Consider the following 8,899-nt stretch of genomic DNA (forward strand, 5'->3'; position numbering starts at 1 on the left):
GGATCATGACCTGAGCTGAAGACAGATGTCCAATGACGGGCCAAACAGGCACCTTAGCTTTGCTTTTCTTTTTCAGGATTGCTTTGGCTATTCGGGGGTCTTTTGGGGTTCCATACAAATTTTAGGTTTGTTCTAATTCTGTAAAAATGGTATTATTTTTATCAGAATTCTACTGAATGTGTAGATTTCTTTGAGTACTAGAGACATTATAATGATATGGGTTCTTCCAATCCATGAGCATGGGATGTCTTTCCATTTCTTCGTGTCATCTTCAATATCTTTCATCATTTTTTATAGTTTTCAGAGTATAGACCTCTTCGTTCTTTGTTTAGGTTTATTTCTAGATATATTTTGGCTTTTGGTGCAATTGTAAATAGGATTGATTCCTTGATTTCTCTTATTGCTGCTTCATCATTGTTGTATGGAAATACAACAGATTTCCGCATGTTTTCATATCCTGTGACTTTGCTAAAGCTATTATATACCACATCTTCTTTACTTATTCACAAATCAGTGGATATTTTGGCTCTTTCCATAATTTGCCTAATGTTGATAATGTTGCTATAAACATCAGGGTGCATGTATCTCTTCAAATCAGTATTTTTGTATCTTTGTGTAAACACTTAGTAGTGCAGTTGTTGGATTGTAGGGTATATCTGTTTTTAAGGAACCTCCATACTTCTTCTTCTTCTTTTTTTTTTTTTCCCAGAGTGGCTATACCAATCTGCATTCCCACCAACAGTGGAAGAGGGCTCCCCTTTCTCTGCATCCTTGCCAACATCTACTCTTTTCTATTGTTAATTTAAGCCCTCTGACAGGTCAGGTGTGAGATGATTTCTTATTATGGTTTTGATTTGTAAATAATATTACATAGTATGTTAACTGGAATTTAAACAAAAACTTGGAAGAAAAAAAAGCAACACTATTATTTTTTTTTCAATATTATGAAATATGTATTTATATATTGATAGTTAACATTTAAATAATATATTGATTACAAAAGTTCTAGAACAAATGCCAGTATGTGTGGTGGGTGATACTGTGATCCCCTACACCACCAAGCAAACCTCCAAACATTATCTACCCAGAAAATCAGATCCCACAAGTTAAGGACTCAAGTCCACAAGACTGCCCTCTATTTCAGATACCAATCACAAGCCCAGGTTGTTACTTATTCTTCTACTGATCTGTTATAGATTGGAGGTTTCTGTGGCCCCCTTCTTGGGTTTAATTTGTGAGACCATCTCACAGAACTCAGAGAAACATTTTACTTACTAGATCCCCAGTGTATTATAAAATCATGTAACTCAGAAACGTCAGATGGAAGACATACATAGAGCAAGGTATGGGAAAAGAGCACAGAGCTTTCATGTACTCTCCTGTGTGCCACTATCCCCAAATCTCCTCATATTCACCAACAGGGAAGCCCTCTGAACTCAGTTCTTTTGGGTTTTTATGGAGGCTTCATTACATAGGCATGACTGATTAATCATTGGCCATTGCCTATCAAGTCAACCTTCAGACTCCCTTTCTCCATGGAGATGAGGGGGTGGGACTTAAAGCTCCAGCCTTCTATTCTTGTTTGGTTCCCCTGGCAATGAGCTCCTATTCTTAGGTGCTTTCAAAAAGTTACCTCATTAACATAAACCCATTTGTTGTAGAAAGGGACTTGTTATGAATAACAAAACCCTTTTTATCCTTATGGCACTAAAGCAATTTTAGAAACTGAGGAGGAGAGAAGGAATATTAGAAGATGTTCCTATTGTTCTTATTACTAAAGAAATTCCAAGGGTTTGGGAGCTGTGACTCAGAAACTGTGGATTAATACCAACTATACTTGGGAAATATACTTTGGCTATTTGCATGACCAAAATATTTTTCTTATAAATCAAAATATCACAGAGGGGCACCTGGGTGGCTCAGTAGGTTGAGCCTCTGCCTTCATCTCAGGTCATGATACCAGGGTCCTGGGATTGATCCCCACATCAGGCTCTCTGCTTAGCAGGGAGCATGAGTCCCTGCCTCCCTCTGCCTACTGCTCTGCCTACTTATGATCTCTCTCTGTCAAATAAATAAATAAAACCTTTTTAAAAAATCACAGATTGTGATAGCTTTGAGTAGGTCATTTAAATTAAAAGAGCTGGAAATATGTTATAAAATTTTCCTTTGACATTTGCCCCTTGTCTAACAACTTTCATGGTAATAAATTTTTAAAGATTTATATTTACTTATAATTTATGACCTAAATACCTATAAAAGTTGTATATGTCTAAATGTGTAGTAATAAATGATGAGTTTATATGAAAATTAATGATAATTAAATGTTCTCTTAAAATATATCATTGAATGAAGAAGACATAGTTTAGTATTAGGGCAGCCAAAGAATTGAATGTTCCCTGATTTTCTAATTTGGAAAAATTTCATACTAAATTATGACCCATACTCAATTTACGTTCAAAACCCTATACAAATAATTGTGTCAAAAAATGGGCAGAATACACGAACAGATACTTCTCCAATGAACATACAAATCGCTAGCAGACACATGAAAAAATGTTCAGCATCATTGGCCATCAGGGAGATTCAAATCAAAACCACATTGAGACACCACCTTACACCAGTTAGAATGGCAAAGATTAACAAGGCAGGACACAATAAATGTTGGAGAAGAATGTGGAGAAAGAGAAACCCTATTAAACTTTTGGTGAGAATGCAAATTTGTGCAGCTACTTTGGAAAACAGTATGGAGATTCCTCAGAAAATTGAAAATAGAGCTACCCTATGACCCGGCAATTGCACTACTGGTTATTTACCCCAAAGATACAGATGTAGTGAAAATAAGGGCTATATACACCCCAGTGTTCATAGCAACAATGTCCACAATAGCCAAACTATGGAAAGAACTTAGATCTGCTTCAACAGATGATGGATAAAGAAGATGTGGTCCATATATACAATGGAATATTATGCCTCCATCAGAAAGGTTGGATACCCAACTTTTGTATCAACATGGATGGGACTGAACATTTTGCTGAGTGAAATAAGTCAAACAGAGAAAGTCAATTATCATATGGTTTCACTTACTTGTGGAACATAAGGAATAACATGGAGGACATTAGAAAAAGGAAAGGAAAAGTGAATTGGGGGGTACGAAGCATGAGAGACTGTGGACTCTGAGAAACAAACTGAGGGTTTTGGAGGGGAGGGGGATGGTGGGTTAGGTCAACCTGGTGGTGGGTATTATGGAGGGCATGTTTTGCATGGAGAACTGAGTGTGGTGCATAAACAATGAATCTTGGAACACTGAAAAAATAAAATGAAATTTTTAAACAATGGTGAAAGAAAGGAAAAATGAATTGGAGCAAATTGGAGGAGGAGATGAACCATGAGAGACTGTGGACTCTGAGAAACAATGTGAAGGTATAAGAGGGGAGAGCATAGGGGGATGGGTGAGCCTGGTGGTAGGTATTAAGGAGGGCGTGTATTGCATGAAATACTGGCTGTGATGCATAAACAATGAATCTTGGAACACTATCAAAAACTAACGATGTATTTTTATAGTGACTAACAACACAATTTTAAAAAAATCAATAAAAACAACAAAAAATATACAAAACCCCAAATAATTTTCAACCATATTTTTAAAATAAATCTAGTCCAACTTAAGAAAAAGAAATCTAGTTCAACTTCAGTTGTTTATTCTCCAATCATTATTTCATTCAATGAATATGCATTAAGATTTTTTTAGATATCAAACACTATGCTAGGCATTTGGAACCAAATATAATAAGACAGATATCTGTCCATAAAGACTCTAAGTAATAGAGGGACACAGGGACACAGAATCTCATAAGTAAAAAACAAAACAACGTGGTAGTGTAACATCTGAGAGATGTGCAAAATATTAGGAAATTATAGGAGGTGTGAAACAAAGCATGATCTGTGGATTGAGAGGGGTTTCAAGAAAGGATTTTTGAAGAAAGGGACCTTTGAATGAAACATCTAGATATAAAGAGGACTTAGTTTAATTAGTAGATTTTTGGACTGGAGGGGGGGCAAACTAGGCAAAGAAACATCAGCAGAAGCGTAGAAATCAGTAAGTGTGGTGTGCACAAAGGATTATAAGTAGTTTGATAATGCTGAAGCATAAAGCATGAAGCAGGGAATGATAGGAAATAAGGCAAGATAATTAAAGAGGTTAAATCATGAAAGATACATAATATATTTTATGTTGTTGGTATGCTTTGAAAGGTTAGGTAAAGATTTTGAACAAAGCAATTTTTATTTTATATTCATGTTAATGGGCATAAAATACAAATCCACTGGATGAAAAAATGAACTGTGGTAGGTTTATAAAGAATTTAATGATTAAATCATCAAAAGCAAAGAAAATAAATGAGTTTATTAACAACAGTTTATTAAAAATAGTTTATAAATGAGAATATGAAGGCTGAAACTATTCTAATCATTATCATGAAGAAGGAGATGGTCTTAAGAGACATTTGAGAAAGTATTGTCAAAATAAATAGATAATTGAATTTTGGGCATGACAATCCAGTTCCAGTGATAAAGCAGACTAGATAATGTGAAAAATCTAACATAAATTTCAAGAAAGGTTAAATAAAATATTCATATAAAAACATTATGAGAATTCTATGAATGATTTTATGCCAACAAATTACATAAAATAGACTATTTCCTGTAAAAAAAACTTTCCATAACACCATATAAAGTGAAAAAATGAATAGAATTTTAACCATTTTAAACCTAAATAAATAGTTTATAAACTAACACATGTGTGTGTGTGTGTGTGTGTGTGTGTGTGCATACAGGTAGTTTTATAGTCAAGATCTGTGAAAACACTATCTTAAATATTTTTTTCCTTACTTTATGTGATGTAATTCACATACCATAAAATCCACCATTTTTTGAGGTATGGAAGTCAGCATTTATTAATATATTCACAGAACTGTACAATTGTTATCTATATTTAATTCCAGAATATTTTTATCACACTAAAAGAAACTCCAGGAGCACCTGGGTGGCTCAGTGGGGTAAAGCCTCTGCCTTCAGGTCAGGTCATGATCCCAGGGTCCTGGGATTGAGCCCCCACATGGGGCTCTCTGCTCAGTGGGGAGCCTGCTTCCCCTCTATCTCTGCCTGCCCATCTGCCTACTCGTGATCTCTATCTGTCTAATAAAAAATATATATATTTAAAAGAAACTCCAGGGGGGAGGAGTCAAGATGGCGGAGAAGTAGCAGGCTGAGACTACTTCAGCTAGCCAGAGATCAGCTAGATAGCTTATCTAAAGATTGCAAACACCTGAAAATCCATCGGCAGATCGAAGAGAAGAAGAACAGCAATTCTGGAAACAGAAAAACAACCACTTTCTGAAAGGTAGGACCGGCAAAGTGAATCGAAAGCGACGGGAAGATAGACCCCGGGGGGAGGAGCCGGCTCCCGGCAAGCTGTGGAGCAACAGCGCACAAATTCAGGACTTTTAAAAGTCTGTTCCGCTGAGGGACATTGCTCCAGAGGCTAAACCGGGGCGAAGCCCATGCGGGATCAGCGTGGCCTCAGGTCCAACAGGGTCACAGAAGGATCAGGGGTGTCTGAGTGTCGCAGAACTTGCGGGTATTGGAACGGGAAAGCTGGCTACAGAGACAGAGCCTAAAGTAAGCTCACAGCTCGGTGTTGCCTTGAACCGGTCGTAGGCTCGGTGAGGTCGGAGCGCGGCCGGAGGTCAGGCAGACGGAAGTAACTGGGCGCTGTTCTCTGAGGGCGCACTGAGGAGTGCAGCCCCCGGGCACTCGGCTCCTCCAGACGGGGGACCAGGAGGCCGCCGTTTGTTTTCCCCGTCCTCTGGAACTCTATGGAAAGCGCTCAGGGAACAAAAGCTCCTGAAAGCAAACCGGAGCGGATTACTCACCCCGGCCCCGGGTAAGGGCTGTGTAATTCCGCCTGGGGCAAAGACACTTGAGAATCACTACAACAGGCCCCTCCCCCAGAAGATCAACAAGAAATCCAGCCAAGACCAAGTTCACCTACCAAGGAGTGCGGTTTCAATACCAAGGAGAGCAGCAGAATTCCAGAGGAGGAGAAAGCCAAGCACGGAACTCATGGCTTTTTCCCTGTGATTTTTTTTTAGTCTTGCAGTTAATTTAAATTTTTTCTTTTTCATTTTTTGGTTTTTTTTCTCGCCTTCTGGTTAAATTTTTTTTTAACTTTTACCTTTTTTTAACGTTTTTTAACTAGTATATCTAATATATATATTTTTTCCCTTTTATATTTTTCTTTTTTGTTTTTTTTTAATTCTTTTCATTTCTTTTCTTTTTTCATTTTTCTTTTTTTTTCTTTCTTCGTTTTGAACCTCTTTTTATCCCCTTTCTCCCCCCTCACGATTTGGGATCTCTTCTAATTAGGTTAAAGCTTATTTTCCTGGGGTTGATGCCACCCAATTTGTATTTTACTTGCTCCTTCATATACTCTTATCTGGACAAAATGACAAGACGGAAAAATTCAACGCAAAAAAAAAAAGAACAAGAGGCAGTACCAAAGGCTAGGGATCTAATCAATACAGACGTTGGTAATATGTCAGATCTAGAGTTCAGAATGACAATTCTCAAGGTTCTAGCCGGGCTCGAAAAAGGCATGGAAGATATTAGAGAAAACCTCTCGAGAGATATAAAAGCCCTTTAGGAGAAATAAAAGAACTAAAATCTAACCAAGTTGAAATCAAAAAAGCTATTAATGAGGTGCAATCAAAAATGGAGGCTCTCACTCCTAGGATAAATGAGGCAGAAGAAAGAATTAGTGATAGAGAAGACCAAATGACAGAGAATAAAGAAGCTGAGCAAAAGAGGGACAAACAGCTACTGGACCACGAGGGGAGAATTCGAGAGATAAGTGACATCATAAGATGAAACATTAGAATAATTGGGATTCCAGAAGAAGAAGAAAGAGAGGGGAGCAGAAGGTATACTGGAGAGAATTATTGAGGAGAATTTCCCCAATATGGCAAAAGGAATGAGCATCAAAATGAAGGAGGTTCAGAGAACTCCCCTCAAATCAATAAGAATAGGCCCACACCCCGTCACCTAATAGTGAAATTTACAAGTCTCAGTGACAAAGAGAAAATCCTGAAAGCAGCCCGGGAAAAGAAGTCTGTAACATACAATGGTAAAAATATTAGATTGGTAGCTGACTTATCCACAGAGACCTGGCAGGCCAGAAAGAGCTGGCATGATATTTTCAGAGCACTAAACGAGAAAAACATGCAGCCAAGAATACTATATCCAGCTAGGCTATCATTGAAAATAGAAGGAGAAATTAAAAGTTTCCAGGACAAACAAAAACTGAAAGAATTTGCAAACACCAAACCAGCTCTACAGGAAATATTGAAAGGGGTCCTCTAAGCAAAGAGAGAGCCTATAAGTGGTAGAGCAGAAAGGAACAGAGACCATATACAGTAACAGTCACCTTACAGGAATACAATGGCTCAAAATTCATATCTCTCAATAGTTACCCTGAATGTTAATGGGCTAAATACCCCTGTCAAAAGACACAGGGTATAAAAATGGATAAAAAAACAAAACCCATCTATATGTTGCCTCCAAGAAACTCATTTTAAGCCCGAAGACACCTCCAGATTTAAATTGAGGGGGTGGAAAAGAATTTACCATGCTAATGGACATCAGAAGAAAGCAGGAGTGGCAATCCTTATATCAGATCAATTCGATTTTAAGCCAAAGACTATAATAAGAGATGAGGAAGGACACTATATCATACTCAAACAAGAAGATGTTATAACATCTGTCCAACAAGAAGATGATTTAAAAATTTTAAATATCTATGCCCCCAACGTAGGAGCACCCAAATATAAAAACCAATTAATAACAAAATCAAAGAAAAGCATCAACAATAATACAATAATAGTAGGGGACTTTAACACTCCCCTCACTGAAATGGACAGATCATCCAAGCAAAAGATCAGCAAGGAAATAAAGGCCTTAAACGACACACTGGACCAGATGGACATCACAGATATATTCAGAACATTTCATCCAAAGCAACAGAATACACATTCTTCTCTAGTGCACATGGAACATTCTCCAGAATATATCGCATCCTCGGTCCTAAAGCACGACTCAACTGGTATCGAAAGATTGGGATCATAACCTGCATATTTTCAGACCACAATGCTCTAAAGCTAGAACTCAACCACAAAAGGAAGTTTGGAAAGAACCCAAATACAAGGAGACTAAACAGCATCCTTCTAAACAATGAATGGGTCAACCGGGAAATTAAAGAAGAATTGAAAAAAATCATGGAAACAAATTATAATGAAAATACAACGGTTCAAAATCTGTGGGACACAACAAAGGCAGTCCTGAGAGGAAAATATATAGCGGTACAAGCCAAGAGAATTCTACCAAACATTTAAAGAAGAAATAATTCCTATTCTCCTGAGACTGTTCCAAAAATAGAAATGGAAGGAAAATTACCAAACTCATTTTATGAGGCCAGCATCACCTTGATCCCCAAACCAGACAAGGAGCCCATCAAAAAAGAGAGGTATAGACCAATATCCTTGATGAAAACAGATGTGAAAATACTCAACAAAATATTAGCCAATAGGATTCAATAGGATCAAGAAACAAGAGAGGTCTCAGATACACAACCTAACCCTACACCTAAAGGCGCTGGAGAAAGAACAAGAAAGAAACCCTAAGCCCAGCAGGAGAAGAGAAATCATAAAGATCAGAGCAGAAATCAATGAAATAGAAACCAAAAAACAATAGAACAAATCAACGAAACTAGGAGCTGGTTCTTTGAAAGAATTAAAAAAAAATGATAAACCCCTGGCCAGACTTATCAAAAAGAAAAGAGAAAGGACCC

The sequence above is a fragment of the Mustela nigripes genome, chromosome X (genome assembly GCF_022355385.1).
Source record: "Mustela nigripes isolate SB6536 chromosome X, MUSNIG.SB6536, whole genome shotgun sequence".
Taxonomy (NCBI): Eukaryota; Metazoa; Chordata; class Mammalia; order Carnivora; family Mustelidae; genus Mustela; species Mustela nigripes.